This window comes from Arvicola amphibius, chromosome 6, assembly GCF_903992535.2.
Source record: "Arvicola amphibius chromosome 6, mArvAmp1.2, whole genome shotgun sequence".
NCBI lineage: Eukaryota > Metazoa > Chordata > Mammalia > Rodentia > Cricetidae > Arvicola > Arvicola amphibius.
Genome location: NC_052052.2, coordinates 84,770,181 through 84,793,463, shown reverse-complemented (window position 1 = coordinate 84,793,463; position 23,283 = coordinate 84,770,181). Strand labels below are relative to the sequence as shown.

At 41.4% G+C, this 23,283-nt stretch overlaps 2 long non-coding RNA genes across 2 annotated transcripts; one reads left to right on the top strand and one right to left on the bottom strand.

Moving 5' to 3' along the window:
• Positions 1–1,274: 1,274 nt before the first annotated feature.
• On the bottom strand, positions 1,275–3,876 carry LOC121677244. Its single transcript, XR_006020843.1, has 4 exons — positions 3,726–3,876; positions 2,887–2,935; positions 2,427–2,570; positions 1,275–1,579 (listed from the first exon to the last, which is right to left on the bottom strand). It is a non-coding gene; the product is annotated as an uncharacterized LOC121677244 (long non-coding RNA).
• A 188-nt stretch (positions 3,877–4,064) lies between these two features.
• LOC119816907 lies at positions 4,065–22,697 on the top strand. Its single transcript, XR_005285844.1, has 5 exons — positions 4,065–4,424; positions 6,263–6,381; positions 12,228–12,281; positions 21,428–21,521; positions 22,376–22,697. It is a non-coding gene; the product is annotated as an uncharacterized LOC119816907 (long non-coding RNA).
• Positions 22,698–23,283: the final 586 nt, after the last annotated feature.

The following is a 23,283-nucleotide window of genomic DNA, read 5'->3' as shown; positions in this document are numbered from 1 at the left end:
CTCATGTGCTATGTATATAGCACTGTGATTGGTTTCTGGATCTGTCCTGGAGAACTGCGAAGTCACGCATTTCAGACCCAGTACTTTTGAGCTTCTGACATAGAAAACTGTCCCTCTGATAATATCATTCTGCTACTTTACAATCAGGAAAGAGGATGTGACCTGAACCAACATGTGGTTCTTCAGTGACAGGGTCCTACCAAGAGGGGGCCCGAGAATGAGAAAATAAGGAATACAGGAAAGTTGGGAACAGGAGGTCTTATATGAGTTAATGGATTCTGCTAAGCAAATCTATTAACAAGTGCAACATCTTTTATATATAGGGGAAAAATGGGACAGAGTCAGCAGATAGCTATCACACAATGGAGGATGTCAGCTGGAAAAGAATCAAGCAATGTTTCACAAAAGGAACACAAGCTATCTGGAGTGCATCACAGACAGAGCACACACTGGTTGTGGAATTGATAACTGTAGACTTTTTTTGGGGGGGAATCAGATTTCCAGGAACAAAATCCTCAACTCCTTAGAGGCTCCAGCTGCAGACCCAGCCCAGTCTTTGCAAAGTCTGTCCTTGAACAAGGACATAGAACTATTATTATCTTTGTCCTTTTATGGGGACTTTCGAAATATCCTTGGATAACCCTGGCTCCTAACAAGGAAGCACCAGAACTGTCGCATGGTGACGGACTTGGGATTGTGTGAGAGCTTAACATCTGGAAAGAGTGAGGGAGAATGAAGGAAATAAGGTATTTTCTATTTTAGGATTCACCAGCTGATTGGCTTCTCTGCATACAACACTTTCCCCCAGCTTTCCACTAGTGATCTTTTCTAACTTTTCTGTCATGAGAAAAATGGGAGCAGATGCTATTCTTCCCTTCCCCTTAGAACTGTTAAGTGTTTTTTCTGGCCCTGAGCAAGTCTGATACCTCTTATAAAATTATGTCCTCATCAAGACGGTCCAATCTGCTGCAACAGGAGTTACAGTTGTGAACTGCCACGTGGGAGCTGGGAATTGAATCTGGGTCTTCTGGAAGAGCACACAATGCTCTTAATCATCAAGCTATCTCTCCAGCCCCAGATTTCTACAATCTTAAAACCAACTTGGTCTACAAAGGGTGCTCCAGGCCAGCCAGAGCTACACACAGTTAGAGAGCCATCAACTTAATGGTTATTCACACTGAGTCAAAAATATTCACCTACTAGCTACTGAGCAATTCCATAGAGGAGGAGACTCAATCTGAGTCATAATATGATTTTATTTCTCCAGAATAGATGCTTTGACTAAATACATGTTTAGGTACAAGGGTTTTTTTTGTTTGTTTTTTTGCTTTCCTGACAGAAGTATAAAATACTTATATAGGGGTAGATTATAAGCAATTAGAAAGGAAACAAAGTATGCGTTAGGCATAAACACACATACAAATTAGTTCAGTGTTCTTGAGAAATTAAAAAAATGTCTTTATGATGATGGTGATCCATCCAGGGTTCTGCACACAGTGGCCGAGTACACTACTACTGGACTGTATGCTACACCTTCAAATTTTTGTAACAACAGGCTTTACCAATGTAAATATCAAACCTAAAGTAAAATTAAATATACATTAAAAATTTGTCTCAGATCTGATCATATAATCTCTTCTAGTTATATAGTCTTATTTCCCAATCACTTTAAGTTTAAAAGCAAGGGCATGCCTAATAGGGCACTGCTCTCAATACTTAAATATACACTAAATGACAATAACTCTTCAGTCAGCATACTGGTCACTAAACAGGGGTTAGGGTGAGCACAATATACTACCCACCGATCTACAAACTGAAGCAACTGTTGAATATGTCAAAGAAAATTCTTTTCCTTTGGTATTTTGAAAAATGCCTTTCAATTGTTTGAGATTATAATATGATTACATAATTTCCCTTTCTTCCCTCCTTCCAAGTCTCCCACGCCAACCCTTCAAATTATTTTGCAATTATGGGTTTTTGTTTTGTTTTGGTTTTGCCTTTTATGTCTGTGCATAACTTGTATGCAGGGCCTTGCAAAAGTCAGAAGAGGGGCCGGGCGGTGGTCGGGCACGCCTTTAATCCCAGCACTCAGGAGGCAGAGGCAGGCAGATCTCTGTGAGTTCCAGCCAGCCTGGTCTACAGAGTGAGTTCCAGGACAGGCTTCAAAGCAACACAGAGAAACCCTGTCTTGAAAAACCAACAACAACAGCGACAAAAAAGTCAGAAGAGGGTAGTGGATCCCCTATAGCTGGAGTTCCCTGACCACTGTGAGCTGCCACATGGATGCTGGGAATCAAAGCCCATCCTCTGGAAGAGGAGCCAATGAGATCTGGTGGCCTCTTCTGGCCTGCTGCCATACATGTAGGCAGAAGGACACTGTGTACATAAATAAATCTTAAAAAAAAAGAAACATGAAATGTACTCACAATGTGTCTATTCCGAAGGTATCAGCGGTAAACCATTTCGTACATATTCCACACTGCAACTCCACCTCCCAGTTGTCGACCATTTTCTTCATCCACAGAGACCACCTGGGTATCCATCGCTTCTGAAGTATAGCCAGCACCTTTCTGGAGGCACGGGACAAGAAGAGAATCAAATGGGTTGGCTGACTACATTTTTTAAAATTAGATTAAAAATCTTAAAACAAAATCTAGCTTGTCGGGCTGGAGAGATGGCTCAGAGGTTAAGAGCATTGCCTGCTCTTCCAAAGGTCCTGAGTTCAATTCCCAGCAACCATATGGTGGCTCACAACCATCTGTAATGAGGTCTGGTGCCCTCTTCTGGCCTGCAGGCATACATGGAAGGAATGCTGTACACATAATAAATAAATAAATATTAAAAAAAAATCTAGCTTGTCTTTCAAAGCGGTAAAATAATACTTACTAGAGTATCTTTCCCATTAGAAGATTCTATCTCCAGACCACTTACATCCCTATAAACAAAGTAAGAGATTTCAAGATAAACAAACTTCAAAATACCTACTCCGAAACCAGCAAACAACAAACAAAAACCGAGGAAGCAAATACGGATGGACTTCCCAGTCTCAGCCTGTGCTGGACTGGATGCCCAGGGAAATAATCCGAACATTAGAAGGGATATAGTCAAGGCAAGCACAGTGCAGCCTAATGGGTCCTTACAGACGCATACAGGGCTTAGAGACAGTCCTAGTGAAAGAGTCACAAGGATCTGTGTTTCCCAGGGCTTTCAGAAGGACTGAGACTCCTTCCACACCGGTACCGACGGGAGATGCCCTTCCTGCGCTATTTCAGGAACTAGGATTAGGAGAGGCAGGAGGATTGCAAGGGCGGGAGAGAGGGAAATAGGCTTGGCTCACACGGGTGCGGATGGAAACGAGGTCTGAGGCGTAGTTCAGAGCGGGGTTGCAGAGGGCACCGCGCAGGCCAAGCCTTTGGGCTCAGGGCCTGGGTCCGGAGGGCGGGATCATTAAGCCCCGGGTTTGCACGAGGGGCGGGGCGAAACGGGGCGGGGCAGGCAAGTGGGGCGGGGCGGGGCGGGCACAAGGGGCGCGGTGGGGCACGCACGAGGAGCTGGGCAAGCACGAGGAGCGGGGCGGGCGTGAGGCGGGGTGGGCACGAGGAGAGGAGCGGGGCGGGGCGGGCACGCGGGGCAGGGCGGGCACGAGGAGAGGAGCGGGGCGGGGCGGGCACGCGGGGCAGGGCGGGCACGAGGGGTCGCGCTCTCGCGGGCTGCAGATGCCTTACCCACTCTCAGCCTCTCCAGAGCTGGGTTCCGCTCCCGGAGCAGCAGACTGACCCCTCCAGCCGCGGCGGCCACCCACCGGCTCCGTCTCTCCCTCCTCAGCCGTGGTGGCGCTTGCAGCCACTCCAGGACCGGGACCTGCCCCAGAGGCTGCCTTCGCTACCCCTTTGGCGGCTCTCGCGAGAATAGCAACTGTTCTGAGAGTTGCCGCCCGGCCCTGCCTTCTTAAAGTGGTAAAGGCCTTTTGTTGGGGTCCACCTCTTGCTTGTGAATCAGGCACTTGGAGCCTGCCCGCTTTAAGGCCAGAAAAGCGGAGCGCGGCCCAGAGAGCCAGGGTTTGAGGGAAGCCGTGCACTAGGTCTGTCATTTGCTTTCCTCTAGGTTTTACGTTATTTCTTAAAAACAAAAACAAAAAAACCTGCTCATTTCGTGGCTAAGAGTGGAAACCACCGCGTATATGGGGTTTTGGGAGCGTTGTGTGCAGAGCAAACGTTCATAAGACGTAAGAAACTTCCAGGATAAAACAGCACCTCGCTAATTCAGGGCTGCTGTAAGCTGCTGCACTCCTGGTGGCTCGCCACTCCGGGCCCGGGCAGGAGACGGGTGAAGAGACTGGAGGAGGCTAGGAGGACCGTGCGCGCCTGGAGCTGCGGGGCTTCTTACCAGAGGAAAATGAAGCCCCGAGAACTGAGTATAGACAGGTAGAAGAGCAGATACTAAAAAGTGGAGAACGAGGGCTATGAGCTGGTAGTTGAAACCCTGGAGTAAGTGGAAGGAAGCATAGGGTCTCCAAACTCTAGGATATAGACTGTAACAGAGTCTTCCTCCTCTCTCGCTCGCTGTGTGTGTGTGTGTCTGTGTGTGCGCCATGAATTAATGTTTCTCCTTGTCCGTGCCCTATTCAGAATGTGTTGTTGTTTTCTTGAGGATAGCCATTTGCACTGGAGATGGACTCTCACAGCAGGTTCAATCACAGCAGTTTTAAATTACATCTCTTTCATGGCTAATGATGTTGCCCTCCTTAAACATACTATTCACGGCTCTTCTTTTGAGAACTCTCTGTTCTGTCTCCTTAGCCTGTTTTTGTATTGTTTGTTTTGCTTCCCTTCTTCCTCCATCCCTTTCTTCTTTCCTTTTTAATTTGTTTAGACAGGTCTTACTGTTTAGCTCTGGTTGGTCTAGATCTCATCATGTAGACCAGGCTAGCCTGGAATTTTTAGAGATCTGCCTCTGTCTTTCAAGGACTGGGATAAAAAGTATGCACCACTATGTCTGGCGTTCTTTTTTTTTTTTTTTAACATTTCTTCCTTCCTTTCTTTTTTTTAAAGATATATTTATTATGTATATAGTGTTTTGCTTGTATTCCTGCAGGTCGGAAGAGGGCACCAGATCTCATTACAGATGGTTATGAGCCACCATGTGGTTGCTGGGAATTGAACTCAGGACCTCTGGAAGAGCAATCAGTGCTTTTAACCTGTGAACCATCTCTCCAGCCCCTTTCTTTCTTTTTTGATACAAGGTCTTCCCCAGCCCTGTTGTAGAGCCAGGGATGACCTTGATAAAACTTCGGCTGACCCCCCAAGTGTTAGAGTTACAAGCATATGCTACTGTGCCAGGTTGGTGTGGTGCTGGGGTTCAAAGCCAGGGCATTGTACGTGCTAGGCCATCACTCTACCAAAGGAGCCATATTGCTAGTTCGTCTTGCACGTTTTAAAATTACACTTATGTAGTGTAACACAGGGCACACTTGGAAGTCAGAGGACATAGATGAGAATCAGTTCTCTCCTTCCACCATGTGGGTGGGTGAGGTCAACAGGTCATTAGGCTTGGTGGCCAGTACCTTAGACCCACCCACCGAGCCTCCTCACCAGCCCTGTGATACAGTATGTGCTGGTGGCAGAATACTAAGGAGAAAGATGGCTTAGTTGCCATCTTATTGTTGAAAATCTTAAATGGTGAAAGTTAAGGAAGTGAAAATAATATAATTACAACAACTTAAGCAGAAGCAGACTGACAAAATATTGTGGCTAAATATCTGACTTTATTTTTCAAATAAACTTTCCACACACACACGACGCGTGTTGCGTGCTCTGACACTGGAATTACAGGTGGTTGTGAGTCACCCAATGTAACTGCTGGGAACCAACCTCAGGTCCTCTAAAAGAGCAGCAAGTGTTCTTAACCACTGAGCAATCCCTCCAGCTCTGGAAACAGTTCACCACCTCTCTCCTCTCTTTTCCTTCTCCATTCAAAAAAGGAATGCCATGGTTACTAGCATCTTTTCTTTTATAAATTAAATTTTAAATGAACTAACTGTATGTGATTTTGTGTGTGTGTGTGTGAGTGTGTGTGTGTGTAACATGCAGACATCTCTTTAGTTGACTGCTCCAGGAAATGTTTAGTCTTCTTCGTGTTCATTTCCTGGATTGGGTAAAGTAAATTGATTTCTGACTAATACCATGAAGAGCCACCTCAACCTAAAGAGAACTCCTTCCTCTTGAACTGCAGCTCATTGGCCATTCCTTTTTCTTGCTCACAGAAACTATTCTCACTAGGGAGGATCGAGCGTAATCCTTTAAGAAGACTTTACTTTCAAAGAGTTTTCATAATCGTATAGAATTGTTGCTTTCTGCACAGACCGTCATGGGGCAAATGTTGGTGAGTTCACTTCCACTCTTCTTGTACCAATGAACTGTAGTGAACATGATCATAGTTCTCTCTGTGCTTTGATCACACAGGTAGGTGTGATTGTAGTGAGGTGCTGCGGGCAGGCCTGCTTTTCATCCCGCCCGGCACCCTGCTCCAGGCCGCCCTGGCTAGCTTATGTCCCGAAAGAAGAACACACAAACTGTATTCTTTTAAACACTGCCTGGCCCATTAGTTCCAGCCTCTTACTCACATCTTGATTAACCCATATCTAATAATCTGTGTAGCACCACGAAGTGGTGCCTTACTGGGAAGATTCTAGCCTACGTCCATCTTGGGTTGGAGCTTCATTGCATCTGACCTGGTGGCTGGCTTCAGGGTGACTGGCTCAGAGAGGAGAGGCATGGCGATAGCCTGAGGCATCTGCCTGAGCCATCTACCTCACTTCCTTTTTCCTGTTCTGTCTACTCCACCCACCTATGTTCTAACCTATGAGGCCAAGCAGTTTCTTTATTAATTAACCAATGAAATCCTCAGATAGCTAGAAGACACACCTACATCATTTCCCCTTTTTCTGTTTAAACAACAAAAAAGGCTTTAACTTTAACATAGCAAAATTACATATAACAAAACAGTTATCAAGTAAGAATTACAGTTAGAGTATTTATATCTATTTTATCTTTTATTATAACAAAGGAAAACAACTATAACTATCTATCTATTCTTCAACTCCATCAAAGACTCCAGAAGGATATATTACCTAAGTAAATGAGAAGTAAGCAACTTACAAAACTCTAGAAATCACAGAGACATCTCGCTGCCTGGACAGTCACCCAAAGTTTCTCTGTACCGTTGGGGCATCCATCTGTGGCCTACAGGCCCATAGTTTCCAGCAGACATTTCCATGAAGCAGGAAATTTCAAAGGCAGTTCAGTCAGTATCTGCTGTGTCCTGCAGAATGTCTCGCAGACTCTTTCATGAATTAGGAACCCCGAAAAAAATCATCTCACCTTTAGAAAAGTTCAGCAGTCCTCTTTCTGCGGGTTCTTTGTGTCCAGTTTATGCCAACAGTCTAAGCAAGGGCAGTTTCTTGCCCAAATGACTATCAAACTCAATAAGGAGCCTCTTCGATGCCCATCGTCTTCTTGAAGGAGATTGGTGCTTCCAGGAGCAGACATGTCTAATTGTCATGAAAAACCCTAAGTTATTAAAACATCTTAAATGCCATGTTCTGTAATCTTTGAAAGATATGAAGAATCCCTATATAACTGAAATATATCTCTATATATCTAGAAAATCTAACTAAGATGACTACAAGCTTTACTATTATCGATGATTAGCCATTAGCAACCTATATTTCCTAATTATACATTACATTTTTAAAATGAACTACACAATCACAATACATTAATCAATAGCAGAAATACATATACATATAACAAAATTGACCTTAAATTTATATCAACACAGCAAAAATTTATACCAATGTAAATTATTCATATCTATATCATATCCCCCTTTAAATGTAAAAGAACATTTATAAGCAATATCTGGGAATGTGGACGTAGTTATTTCTCTCCAAACTGCTTCCTGCTGAATGGGGGCGCTGTTATTTAGGTCTTTCATGGTATAACCTGTGTGCCAGGTTCATCTCAGTCATCAGTTGGGTGAAGTAATTTTCTGAAGGTGTTCACAGCAACCTTTCAGGAGGGCATGATCTATAATACCATATTATAGAAGCTATCCATAGGGTCTCATTTTCTGTAAAAACAAAAGAAGAATCTTTTTTCCAAAGTATCATATCCTTAGATCCAAATCCTGAAGTCAAGGTATTTTCAAAATATCTGTCTTGGATAAGTTCAGCAGCATTTAGAAACAAATATCTTTTAGCATCTGTTGCTCCTTCCTCAGCATTCAAACAATTCAAAGAGAGTATAATAGTATACAGCATCAAGATTCTCTGTGTATTTCCCGTCTTTGTGTGGCTTTATTTTAACCTCTATTTCGTTTATTTTTACTTTTATTTTTTGAGACAGGTTCTCTGTACATCTTTGACCTGGAATAAGTCTGTTGACCAGGCTGTCCTTGAACTCTCAGAGATCCGTCTGTCTCTGCCTCCCAGGCATAGGGATTAAAGGCATTTGCTACCATACCTTGAAGTCACAGAGGTTAATCTGCCTCTACCTCCCAAGTGTTGGAATTAAAGATGTGTATTTCCACAGGAAACTACTTCCTTTTTTTTCTTTTTTACTTTTAATAACTTTAACCTTTAGCCTTCATTTATTTTTAATACGTAGTAAACCATTTAGACATTTTCTTCGACTTTGAATCTTTCTTTTACTATATATCTCTCTTTTTGTGACCACATGAGTCTTTTTTTTTTTTTGGTTTTTTGTTTTGTTTTGTTTTGTTTTTCGAGACAGGGTTTCCCTGTAGTTTCTAGAGCCTGTCCTGGAACTAGCTCTTGTAGACCCGGCTGGCCTCGAAATGAGTCTTTAATTTACTAAACAATCTCGGGAGGACTAAAGCCGTGACTTTGGTGGCTGGATCCAGCCCATTCCTTAACTTTCCAGCCTCATGGCAGAGGTACTGGCTGTAGCCATTTTTATTGCCATAACTCTATGCGTTTCAAGGTCCCTGCCAGCAAACAAGCTGCAACAGTGTTAAACAACACTCAAAAGCTCCATAGTCAGGACCGCCTGCTTGAAAGAGTCAGAGTTTGCCCTGGCAGGATGGCCCAGAAAACCAGCATTTTAAAAAGGCACAGCTTTTTTCCTGCTACGGCTGAAAACCGAAAAGCATGCATTCAACTTTTCATTAACACTGTTTAAGTGTTTTGTGGCAGGACCTCTTAAAAGAGCTGCAGGGTTTTGCAGCTAAAACTGAGTCAGGAAGCCTCTCTTAGATGAGAGCACTTGCTAGCCTCTAGCAAGCAGAGCAGACCCTAGAAATTCCTGCTACCAAGAAGCCATGCTTTATTCTTTCCCAAGCTTTCTCAAGCTTTCTGTGGATTCAGTTATCCATGTGGGCGCCATTTTGTAGTGAGGAGCGGCGGGCTGCATTCCCGCCAGGCTCTTGGCTGCCTGGCTAGCTTAAAACCTGAAATAACAACACACAAACTGTATTCATTTAAATACTGCCTGGCCCATTAGTTTCAGCCTGTTATTGTCTAATTCTCACATCATGGTTAACCCATTTCTAATAATCTGTGTAGCACCATGAAGTGGTGTCTCACCGGGAAAGATTCCGCATTTCTGACCTGGTGGCTGGATTCATGGCATCTGGCTCCCTGAGGAGAGGCACGGCAGTCTGCCCCAGAGAGGCAAGGCATGGCGATTGCCTGTGGTCTCTGCCTGAGCCATCTACCTCACTTCCTTTTTCCTGTTCTGTCTACTCCACCCACCTATGTTCTAACCTGTGACGCCAAGCAGTTTCTTTATTAATTACCCAATGAAATCATCAGATAGCTAGAAGACACACCTACATCATGTGATCTTCCATGGTGATCTTCACTACATTCAGGCAATGTATGTTGGACTCTCTAGCCATCGTTCTGCTTCGTTTTTCTCTAAGTTAGCAAACTTACTTAGATTTTATACTTATTATTGGCCTCTCCACTAGAAGGAAAGCTTTATTAGTACAGAGCCGTGTACATTTTGTGCTTTATGTACAGATGTGTCTAGGACATAAATACTAGAAAAACATATTTTGAGAGTGTTGTATGCTTTGATTTTCCTGTAGAGGAGAGCGGCTTAGATTAGGTGGCTGATTTTTCTAATTTTCTAGAAAGAAAGTTATGATCCAAGGGTGACAGGTTTTACCACTGCCATTTTGTAAAATGTATGAGCAATGCTTCATTGCCTAGCACACAATCAACTTCCACTACCATTTAATGGATTTAGAAAGGATACATGTTGTCTGAATCCCATGCAATACTAATTGTGTTGTATATATTTCCAGTGTCCCTAATTTTTTGCTGAACAATTGAAAAAGGCAAGTTAAAACCTTTACTTATTTTTTTTTAGTTTTATTGAATGTGTTGAATTTCCCACAGAGTTTGAAAGGTATATTCTTACTTGTAAAGAGTCCCTTATCAAACTGTCTTGTTAGTGTTAGTGTCCTCACTCTGCCAGTGTCCACTGGAGCCACCCCTCTGGTATACAATAACTATTGGTACTTAGTTTGGTGTGTGTGTGTGTGTGTGTGTGTGTGTGTGTGTGTGTGTGTGTGTGTTGGGATACCACACCTAGGACTTTGTACATGAATTCTACCTCTTGAGATATATACACAGCACTGCTTTGAGTACAAAATATCCTAGTTAAATTCGAGGTTTTAAAAATACTAACTCCAAAATCTTACTAAATGAATGCTTGAGACTGGTTGTTAAGTTAAAACTTGGATACTTTCGGGAAGACTACATTTTGCCACACCATACATTTGAAATTGTTGATTCGTTAATTCTTTTTTTTTAAGAAAATCCAGATTCAGTGGAAGATCTGTGCTCTCGGGAGGCCCCGAGGAGGGAACCAGGAAGCCACAGGAATGCGACCCCCCCAGGGAGAAAGGGAGATGACTTATTCTTCTTTTGGGGGATCACTTAAGTACCCTGGGGAGTGGTCCTGACCCCACCCCCAGGTAGGGGTCAGGACCTGGCCTGCTGGGATTTGAAGTCCAGACCAGGCCTGGGGGCTGGGATAGATGCAAGGGACTGGGACCTGCGCTCCCAACCTAACATTCCAGACTCTTTGGCTATAGGGGTGACAGAAAATTGGAATGGTAATTATGACAAACACTTAAGCTCTCTTTGTGTACAAAGGGCGTAGACTCAAATGCTGCTACTTCCTGCGGGCACATGGTCCATGGTCTCTCCAGAGGCTTCCCGGTTTCGCCACCGGAGAGCACAGATATTCCACCAAACCTGGACATTTCTTAATTCGGCTTGTTTTGATTTGGCTTGATTGGGAATTTTTTTTTAAATTTCCGCCTCCTCCCCGCCTCCCATTTACCTCCCCCTTACGCCCCTCCACTCCCACTCCCTCTCCTGTCCGAAAAGCAGTAAGGGTTCCCTGCCATGTGGGAAGTCCAAGTTCCTACCCACTCCATCCAGGTCTAGGAAGGTGAGCATCCAAACAGGCTAGTGCCCCCACCACCCGCAAAGCCAGTATGTGTAGTAGGATCCAAATCCAGTGCCATTGTCCTTGGCTTCTCAACAGCCCTCATTGTCCACCATGTTCAGGGAGTGCAGTTTTATCCTGTGCTTTTTCAGTTCCAGTCTAGCTGGCCTTGGTGAGCTCCGATTAGATCAGCCCCACCATCGCGGTGGGTGGGAGCACCCCTCGCAGTCCTGACTTCCTTGCTCATGTTCTCCCTCCTTCTGCTCCTCATTTGGATCTTGGGAGCTCAGTCCGGTGTACCAATGTGTGGCTCTGTCTCTACCTCCATCCATCGCCAGATGAAGGTTCTATGGTGATATGCAAGATATTCATCAGTATAACTATAGGATCTGGCCTTTTCCGGCTCCCTCTCCTTAGCTGCCCAAGGAACTAGCTGGGGGCATCTCCCTGGATACCTGAGAACCCCTCTAGAGTCAAGTCTTTTGGCAACCCTAAAATGGCTCCCTTAATTAAGATATATACTTCCCTGCTCCCATATCCACCCTTCCTATATCCGAACCATCCTGTTCACCCAAGCTCTCCCCATTTTCCCCTTCACACTTTTCTCTCCCCACCTCCCCTTACCCCCATCCCACCCCGCCCCCAAGTTCCCAATTTTTGCCCGGCAATCTTCACTACTTCCAACATCCAGGAGGATAACTATCTGTTTTGCTTTGGGTTCACATTCTTATTTATCTTCTCTAGGATCACGAATTATAGGCTCGATGTCCTTTATTTATGGCTCGAAACCAATTATGAGTGAGTACATCCCATGTTCATCTTTTTGGGTCTGGGTTACCTCACTCAGAATAGTGTTTTCTATTTCCATCTATTTGCATGCAAAATTCAAGATGTCATTGTTTTGTATCGCTGAGTAGTACTCTAATATGTATATATTCCACAGTTTCTTCATCCATTGTTCCACTGAAGGGCATCTAGGTTGTTTCCAGGTTCTGACTATTACAAATAATGCTGCTATGAACATAGTTGAACAAATGCTTTTGTAATATGATAGGGCATCTCTTGGGTATATTCCCAAGAGTGTAATTGCTGGGTCCTGGAGTAGGTTGATCCCGAATTTCATGAGAAACCGCCAGACTGCTTTCCAAAGTGGTTGCACATGTTTGCATTCCCACCAGCAAAGGATGAGTGTACCCCTTACCCCACAACCTCTCCAGCAAAGGCTATCATTGGTGTTTTTTATTTTAGCCATTCTGACAGGTGTAAGATGGTATCTCAAAGTTGTTTTGATTTGCATTTCCCTGATCACTAAGGAGGTTGAGCATGACCTTAAGTGTCTTTTGGCCATTTGAACTTCTTCTGTTGAGAATTCTCTGTTCAGTTCAGTGCCCCATTCTTTAATTGGATTAATTAGCATTTTAAAGTCTAGTCTTTTGAGTTCCTTATATATTTTGGAGATCAGACCTTTGTCTGTTGCGGGGTTGGTGAAGATCTTTTCCCAGTCGGTAGGCTGCCTTTGTGTCTTAGTGACAGTGTCCTTTGCTTTACAGAAGCTGCTCAGCTTCAGGAGGTCCCATTTATTCAATTTTGCCCTTTATGTCTGTGCTGCTAGGGTTATATGTAGGAAGCGGTCTCCTGTGCCCATATGTTGAAGAGTACTTCCCACTTTCTCCTCTAACAGGTTCAGTGTGCTCAGATTAATATTGAGGTCTTTAATCCATTTGGACTTGAGTTTTGTGCATGGTGATAGATATGGATCTACTTTCATTCTTCTACAGGTTGACATCCAGTTATGCCAGCACCATTTGTTGAAGATGCCCTCTTTCTTCCATTGTGTACTTTTAGCTCCTTTATCAAAAATCAGGTGTTCATAGGTTTGTGAGTTAATATCCAGGTCTTCTATTCTATTCCATTGGTCAACTTCTCTGTTTTTATGCCAATACCAAGCTGTTTTCAATACTGTAGCTCTGTAATAGAGTTTGAAGTCAGGGATGGTAATGCCTCCAGAAGTTCCTTTATTATATAGAATTGTTTTGGCTATCCAGGGTTTCATGTTTTTCCATATAAAGTTGATTATTGTCCTCTCAAGATCTGTGAAGAATTTAGATGGGACCTTGATGGGGATTGCATTGAATCTATAGATTGCCTTTGGTAGAATTGCCATTTTTACTATGTTGATCCTCCCAATCCAAGCACAAGGGAGATCCTTCCATTTTCTGGTATCCTCTTCAATTTCTTTCTTCAAAGACTTAAAGTTCTTGTCAAATAGATCTTTCACTTACTTGGTTAGAGTTACCCCAAGATATTTTATGCTATTTGTGGCTATTGTGAAAGGTGATACTTCTCTGATTTCCCTCTCTGCTTCTTTATCCTTTTGTGTATAGGAGGGCAACTGATTTTTTTTGGAGTTGATCTTGTATCCTGCCACATTACTAAAGGAGTTTATCAGCTGTAGGAGTTCTTTGGTGGAGTTTTTGGGGTCGCTTATGTACACTATCATATCATCTGCAAATAACGAAAGTTTAACTTCTTCCTTTCCAATTTGAATCCCCTTGATCCACTTATGTTGTCTTATTGCTATTGCTGGAACTTCAAGCATTATGTTGAAGAAATAAGGAGAGAGTGGGCAGCCTTGTCGTGTTCCTGAATTTAGTGGGATGGCCTTGAGTTTCTCTGCATTTAATTTGATGTTAGCTGTTGGCTTGCTGTAAATAGCCTTTATTATATTTAGGAATGATCCTTGTATCCCTAATCTCTCCAAGACCTTTATCATAAAGGAGTGTTGAATTTTGTCAAGTGCTTTTTAAGCATCTAATGAGATGACCATATGGTTTTTTCCTTCAGTTTATTTATATGATGGATTGCATTGATAGATTTTTGTATGTTGAACCAGCCCTGCATCTCTGGGATGAGCCTACTGGATCGTAGTGGATAATTTTTCTAATGTGTTCTTGGATTCAGATTGCCAGTATTTTATTGAGAATTTTTGCGTCAATGTTCATGAGTGAGATTGGCCTGTAATTCTCTTTCTTGGTTGAGTCTTTGTGTGATTTAGGTATCAGGGTGACTGTAGCTTCGTAAAAGGAATTTGGCAATGACTCTTCTGTTTCTATATTATGAAATACCTTAAGGAGTATAGGTATTATGTCTTCTTGGAAGTTCTGGTAGAATTCTGCATTGAAACCGTCTGGTTCTGGGCTTTTTTTGGTAGGGAGGTTTTTGATAACAGTTTCTAATTCTTCGCAACTAACAGGACTATTTAGGTTGTTCACTTGGTCCTGGTTTAACTTTGGTATATGGTACTTATCTAAAAAAATGTCCATTTCTTTTACTTTTTCAAATTTTGTGGCATACAGCCTTTTGTAGTAAGATCTAATGATTCTCTGAATTTCCTCTGTGTCTGTGGTTATGTCCCCCTTTTCATTTCTGATCTTATTAATTTGCTTTTCTCTCTCTGCCGTTTGATTAGTTTGGCTTGGGGTTTGTCAATCTTGTTGATTTTCTCCAAGAACCAGCTTCTTGTTTCATTGATTCTTTGGATTGTTTTCTGTGTTTCTATTTTGTTGATTTCTGCCTTCAGTTTGATTATTTCCAGTCTTCTACTCCTCCTAGGTGAGTCTGCTTCTTTTTTTTCTAGTGCTTTCAGGTATGCTGTTAAGTCTCCAATGAGTGCTTTCTCCGTTTTCTTTAAGTGGGCACTTAGTGCTATAAACCTTCCTCTTAGCACTGCTTTCATAGTGTCCCATAGGTTTGAGTATGTTGTGTCTTTATTTTCATTGAATTCAAGTAAGACTTTAATTTCTTTCTTTATTTCTTCCTTGACCTAGGTGTGGTTCAGTAGTTGACTGTTCAGTTTCCATGAGTTTGTGGGCTTTCTGGGGGTGGCATTGTTGTTGAATTCTAATTTTAATCCATGGTGATCCAATGAGACACAGGTGGTTACTAATTTTTTTTGTAACTGTGGAAGTTTGCTTTATTACCGAGTATGTGGTCAATTTTCAAAAAGGTTCCATGAGCCGCAGAGAAGATGGTATATTCTTTCCTATTTGGGTGGGATGTTCTACAGATGTCTGTTAAGTCAATTTGGTTCATTGCCTACATTAAGTCTTTTAATTCTCTGTTAGGTTTCTGTCTGATTGACCTGTCCATTGGTGAGAGAGGAGTGTTGAAGTCTCCTACTATTCGTGTGTGTGGTTTGATGGCTGCCTTGAGTTCTAGTAATGTTTCTTTTACATAAGTGTGTGCTTTTATATTAGGAGCATAGATATTCAGAATTGAGACTTCATTCTGATGGATTTTTCCTGTTATGAGTATAAAATGTCCCTTTCCATCTCTTCTGATTGATTTTAGTTTGAAGTCAACTTTGTTAGAAATTAGTATGGCCACACCGGCTTGTTTCTTAGGTCCATTTGCTTGATAAACCTTTCCCAACCCTTTACTCTGAGTAAATGTCTGTCTCTGTGGTTGAGGTGTGTTTCTTGTAAACAGCAGAATGTTGGATCCTGTTTTTGTATTCAGTCTCTTAGCCTGTGCCTTTTTATAGGTGAATTGAGTCCATTGATATTAAGTGTTATTAATGGCCAGTGGTTGTTAACTCTGGTTGTCATTTTTGGGATTTTTTGGTAGTAGAGATTGTGTGTTTCCCTTCTTTGAGATGTGCTGGTGAAGGGTTGCTAGATGTCTGAGTTATTGTGGGCATTGTTGGACTCCTTGGTTTGTGATTTTCCTTCTATTTACTTTCTGTAAGGCTGGATTTGTGGCTACATATTGTTTAAATTTGTTTTTATCCTGGAAAATTTTGTTTTCTCCATTTATAGTGAACAAAAGCTTGGCTGGATATAGTAGTCTGGGCTTGCATCCATGGTCTCTTAGTTTCTGCAGTACATCTATCCAGGACCTTCTGGCTTTCATGGTTTCCATAGAGAAGTCAGGTGTAAGTCTGATAGGTTTACCTTTATAAGTTACTTACCTTTTTCCTTTGCAGCTCTTAATATTCTTTCTTTATTCTGTATGTTTTGTGTTTTGATTATTATATGGCGAGGGGATGGTTTTCTTTTTTTTTGATCCAGTCTATTCAGAGTTCTGTATGCTTCTTGAACCTTCATAGGAATATCTTTCTTTAGGTTGGGAAAGTTTTCTTCTATAATTTTATTAAATATAACTTCTGGATCTGAGCTGTATTTCTTCTCCTTCTACCCCTATTATTCTTAGGTTTGGTCTTTTTATTGTGTTCCAGATTTCCTGAATGTTTTGTGATGAGAATTTGTTTGATTTTCTGTTTTCTTTGATCAGTGCACTTATTTTCTCTATGGTGTCTTCAGAATCTGAGATTCTTTCTTCTATCTCTTGTATTCTGTTGGTTATGCTTGTTACTGTAGTCTCTATTCGTTTATCTAGATTTTCCATATCCAGCCGGCCCTCGGTTTGTGTTTTCTTCCTTGCCTCCATTTCAGTTTTCAAGTCTTGAACTGTTTCCATTATCTGTTTGATTGTTTTTCCTTGGTTTCCTAGGATATCATTTACGGATTTACTCAATTCTTCAAACTTTTTGTTATTCTTTTCATTCATTTCTTTAAGGGAGTTTTTCACCTCCTGTTTAAGGGCCTCTATCACTTTCATAAAAATTTTTTTTCTACTTCTTCTTGATTGAGGTGTTCAAATCCTCCTGTTGTAACATTGCTGGGTTCTGGTGATTTCATGTTGTTTTTCAGATTGTTGGAGGAATTCTGGTATTGGCACCTGCCCATCTCTTCTTCCAAATGCTCCTCTATGGATCTTCTTTTACAGGATCAAGTGTCCTTGCTTGCCAAAAAGCTCACAGACAAAGGGCCTACCTTGCTGCAGGCAGGCTATTGAAACAAAGAAACTACAGCCTGCCCGTTTGCACTCCCTACCCAGTCCCAGCACCCAGATTGGGCTGAGCTGGAGATATTATGAACCGTTAGAGGGGAGGAAGAAGGGACTGGTTTTTCTGGGTGCAAGGTGGGTGGGGTAGGAAGAAAGAGGCAGTAGCCAGGGAGAGTAGCCCCAGCTGGAAGACCAGGAAATGTAGGGTGTTAGGAAGTGGCTGTGCTCAGTCTCCTGGGCTGCTGCCGAGGTATCAGGAAATCACTCATCTCCTGGATGTATCTTCTTGTAATAAGATCAGGTGTCCTTGCTGGCCAGGGATCCTTGCTGCAGGCAGGCTATTGAAACAAAGAATCTCCAGCACTCAGGTTGCACTCCCTACCCAGTCGCAGCGTCCTGATTAGGCTGAGCTGGAGATGTTATGAACCCTAAGAGGGGAGGAAGAAGGGACAGTTTTTCTGGGTGCAAGTTGGGTGGGGTAGAAAGAGAGAGGCAGTAGCCAGGGAGAATAGCCCCAGCCAGAAGACCAGGAAGTGTAGCTTGATTCGTTAATTCTTGTAAAACAAATACATATTTTATTTTTATGTGTATGGCTGTATTCCTGTGCCTGCAAGAGCCCTTGAAGGTCAAAGAAAGGCATCAGATTTTCTGGAACTAGAATTATAATTTCAAGTCTTCATGGGGGTGCTTCGAACTGAACTCGGGCCCTTTGCAAAAGCAACAAGTACTTTTAACTGCTGAACCATCTCTCCTTCCTCTTACCCTTATTTTTCTTAATTCAAAGATAGTTTCCATTTTGTGTTTAAGAGTTTAATATGTAAAACAAAGTGGCAGAGGTGGGCCTGGAAGAATCCAGTCATTACGGTAAGTTACTAATTTGAATGAGTGATTGTTGCCAGTAAAAAATACAACAACACTAGAATTGTTTTTCTTCTAACACGTTTTGAGTATAAGTATGGGGAACATGTCTGTTTTCAGGGACAGGGCAGAATGGGCTGATATAAACCCAGTACCACAGAATAACGGCCCTAATCCAGTGGTCCAGATCATTTACAGTGAGAAATGTAAGTTTGTGTTTATTAGGAAAATCTCTGTAAATTAAACTTCTAACAAAGTTTAAATTTACAACCATATAGCATGAAAAACAGAGATTTTTCTTTAATGAGAATCTGAATTACTTTTGGTGAGTTAATGTTATTTTCTTTGTTACTTGTCTTAACACTTTGTTGAAGGAATAGAAATATTCTAAGTACTAAATGTTACATTATAATACATAATAGCTATTGTATGGTTGTGCTTTAATTTGCATTTAGAACATAACAAATGAGTTACTGTTTTATTTAAAATCAGCTTTAGTTGCTCAAGTACCAGCATTTTAAGATGTATTTTAGCTGTGTAGTGTTAGCCTCGGTTGACCTGTTTTGTAAGTGGGAAGTCATGCAAATGTTGATTATTCTTCTAGGAAAGTATATATAGATGAAATGAAATGCTGTTTTTGTAATTTTATGTGTTTTTATGTTCAGATGTGTGTATATTTTTTCTTTCAGTTAATACTTTGTTTTCTAAGATCATTCCGTTTTGCAAAAAGCATGCATTTATTTACTTACTGATTATTAAGTTATGGTAAGAACTGTTTGAAAAGGAAGAACAATGGTATGGGGGTTGCTGTATATGAAATGAAAATGTAGTACCAAACAGTTAACATGCCATACTGGTATAGAAATCAGAAGGGGTAAGCACTGAAGTAAGTCATCAGTATCTATGAGGCCTTACTGTGTGATTGAAAAACATGTTTCATGCTTTCATCAATAGGTTGATCCTCTTGGCTATGCATTTAGATAAAAGCATAATTTATCTCATATCTTAATGAGCTTGTAAGTAAAGATGAATTAATGTTCTGAGACAAAAATAAGTTCTATGCAAGTATAAGAGAGTCAGCTTGGGTGAGAGTGTAGCTCTGTAGAGCATTGCCTACAGAGTATATACAGGGTCCTGGATTTGATCCCCAGAAGACAGCAACAGACATTCTCAACCCTCTGTAAACAGGATAAGCAAAGAAAATGCTACTTACATTTTTATTGTAATGCAAATATTATGAGATTAGATATAAAATACTCGATATTAAGGAAAATTTCAGAGTATGTAATTATATGAAAATGTTTTCTGAAATATCTCACATAATATTTTTAGAAGAAATAGAAATACACAAAAATGTCTCCCTCACTAGTGATGAGAAATGTAACCCCCAAACCTTCTCAGATTTGTAAGGTTTCTTGGGGACAGGAGGGAGACCGAGTCTCACATTAGCTCTGGCTGACCTAGAACTTATTGTGAAATCAGGCCTTGAATTCACGGAGATCCACCTTCCTCTGCCTTCTGAGTACTGGGCGGAGGTATTTTCTCAGTTGAAGTTCCTGCTTCCTAGATAACCCTAGTGGTTGTCGAGTTGAAAATAAATTAAACTTATCAAAAATTGGAAGGTAAATATACCAAAGTTTAAAACTTACACAGTTGCAGAACCTTGAGTTAAAAAGCAAACAACATTATGGGAAAAGATACGTTATAGAAAGCAGAATTGCTAATCAGAATTTGGTAAGGAACTCTTAGACTAGAATGAAGAGACAATATTAAAAAATATGAACTGAAAATGAAAATAAAGTAAGGGCCTATATAGACCTAGAAATAAAGTGCTGTCTACAGTTGAAGCTGTCTTAGCTCCATCCATTATAACGGCACGTAGTAGTTCTCAGATGCTGACATTTTTGGAAAGCAGTGCGATACAGCTGTAAAAATTAGAAAGTAGTCAAGTCTTATAAACTTATGCTAAAGTTGTTTTTCTTTTAAGATTTACTTTTATACCAATGACTGTTTCTGTCTGCATGTGTGTCTGTGCACCATATACATGCAAGTGTCCATAGAGGCCAGAAGATGGCATAGAAACCTCTGGAACTGGAATTGCAGAGGGTTGTGAGCTGTCATGTGAGTGCTGAGGGCAAAACCGAGGTCCTCTGAACTGCTGAGCCGTGGCTTCAGCCCCTGAGTGCCACTTCTAATACGTGTTCTGGCCTCGCTCTAGCATATGGCATAAGGGAGGTGCTAAGGAGATGCCATGCAGACAAGAGTAAAGGAAGGGCCTGAGTTCTTTCTCAGCACCCTCACGAAGCAGCTCAGAACCACCTGTAACTCCAGAACCACCTGTAACTCCAGAACCACCTGTAACTCCAGCTCCAGGGACTCAGGCACCCTCTTCTGGCACCCCTGGATACCTGAGTACACACAGTCACTAAATAAAAATAAAAATAACTCTTTTTTTTATTATGTGCCAAGGATTAAGAGCAGAGACTTTGGAGTTCAACTACCTGGCTTAAATTCTGGCATGTTCATTTTACTGGATCTCTATCCATAAACATCATTTAACCTCTCTGTAGTCGATACCCATAGAGAAATGTAAATGAGGACAGAGAAAGCAAGTGTTCCAGAGAGAGTGAATTTCTTACATACACATGACAGTGTTTGGCTCATAGTTAGCACCAAGAATATCAGCTGTAAAAATATGCACCTGTTTTGAACCATCAAGATCAAGGAAACCACCTGTGCAGAGAAATAGATTAAAAATAAAGCTTGAACCATATAACCATTAAGAAGACTTAGAGCAGTCATAACATGAATTTTACGTATTTGAGAGAGTTAGTTTGGCATTAACCTATAATACATGTGGTAAGCATGATTAGACTTCCATAGCTCATGTGTTGTGTCTGTGACACTGAGTATTGTCAGAGTGGCACTCACTGTCATTTGCCTCTGCTGACATGGTACACAGCTATAACCCTAGCTCCTGGGAAGCAGGAAGATTAGGAGTCAAAGCCAGCCTTAGTTATATAGCAAGTTTAATCTAGCCTGGTATACGTGAGACATCATCTCAAGAAATTAATAATATAATAATAAAACATCCCAGCCACCCACCTGTTTGACTGTGTTTGCTTCCTGGTATAAATGATGCACCTGCAGATAATATATGTGTGTAAGTACAGTGGATTTTAAACCGTGGTACTTGTGTGTCCTGTCTCCAGTTAGAGATGTTTATGATTACTTCCTAGCCCTAGCCGTTCTGCAGCGCGATGAAAGAAGCAAACGAGCCTTTAAGCTCTCCTGGGATGCTATTGAGTTAAACGCAATCAACTATACAGGGTGGTAAGTAATAGACGCCATTAATAATTACTGCTAGCAGGACTTGGGTTTGAGTCTGTGACTCCATTTTTAACTGAATTTTAATTTTCATCAAAATAATAATTCACGTATTTGTCTTAAAGTCTGTTAAAATGAAAAATAGCAATCTCTGCCCCATTCTTTTGTGCCACCAGAGTCCCTTTCCGTTTTCTTGAATTAACTTCTGTGTACAATATAACACTGTGCTACTGTTTGGTTTTGCATTGTCGACATAATTCTTTCTCTGGAAGTTGCAGAGTTAGCTGTACTTCTTTCTGCAACAAATGAGTTATACTTCGTGCTATCCATGTTTTGTAGTACAATTACATGTCCGTTAATAGATTGCTGAAAGGAGTATTTTTAATTTTTTAACTTATATTTGTGTCTGTGTGTACAATGCACAGACACATCACAGCTCCCTTTGGGAGTCAGTTCTTTCCACTATGTGGGTCTCAGGGATGGAACTCAGGTCATTAGGCTTGGTGACACCAGCTCTGTTTTTGTTTTTTAAGGCAAGGAAGGATCTAGTATAGTGCAGGTTGGCCATGAGCTCAGTAGGTAGCTGGAATGATTTGTGATCTACTGTACCTGCTCTCAGGTGCTGAAATTCCAGCTACATGCCTCCATGCCTAGTTTCATGCATGGTAGGCAAATATGCTGTATATTGAGCTGTAGAGTCAGCTGAGATTTCTGTTCTGTTTGGTTTAGTTTCCTTTGTGGCAGTAATTCCTCTCCCAGACTCTGACCTGTAACTATTTCTTTATTATTGAGTATGTCATACTCTGATATCTATTCAAACCTTATAAATCTATTGACTTTTATTATTTTTTGATTTTTAGTGAAAAAACAAAAGACAATAAAACCCCTCAAAATGTCATCGTGCAGACCAAGCTGCCCATAAACACACAAAACTCTGCCTGTTTCTGCACACATGCACCCTGTCCCAAGAGTTGGAATTAAGGTATGAACCACCACACCCAACTATTTTTCTTGATATACTTTCTCATTTTATAGAGTACATCCTTGAGTAGAAGAAAACTTAGAAATGGTTGTATGGGAGGCTGGAGAGATGGCTCAGTGGTTGAGAACACTGGCTGCTCTTCCAAAGGTCCTGAGTTCAATGCCCAGCAACCACATGGTGGCTTACAACCATCTGTAATGAGATCTGGCACCCTCCTCTGGCATACATGGAGGCAGAATGTTGTATACATAATAAATAAATAAATCTTAAAAAAAAAGAAAAGATTGTGTGGATAAAAGTGTTTGACATGGGGCTGGAGAGATGACTCAGTGGTTCAGAGCACTGGTTTTGTTTGAGTTGGTTTGGTTTGCTTGCTTTGGGTTTTTGGTTGTATTTGTTTTTTTTCAGAACGGGTTTCTCTATGAAGCCCTGGCTGTCCTGGAACTGTCTGTAGGACCGGCTGGCCTTGACCTCTGAGATCTGCCCGCCTCTGACTCCCAAATGCTGGGATTAAAGATGTGCTTGTTGCTCTTACATAGGACCTGGATTTCATTCCCAGCAACCATGGTAGCTCACAACCATCTGTTTGTTACTCCAATTCCAGAGGATCTTATGCCCTCTTCTGGCCTGTGCAGGCCGGTGTACACATATGGTGCATAGATATACATGCATTAAATACATGCTTAAAAAGATATATAAATATTTTTACAAGTAATGTATAAAACATATACATTAAAAATTATTAAAATACATTAAAACACTTTTTTTAAGTTTGAGATTTATTTA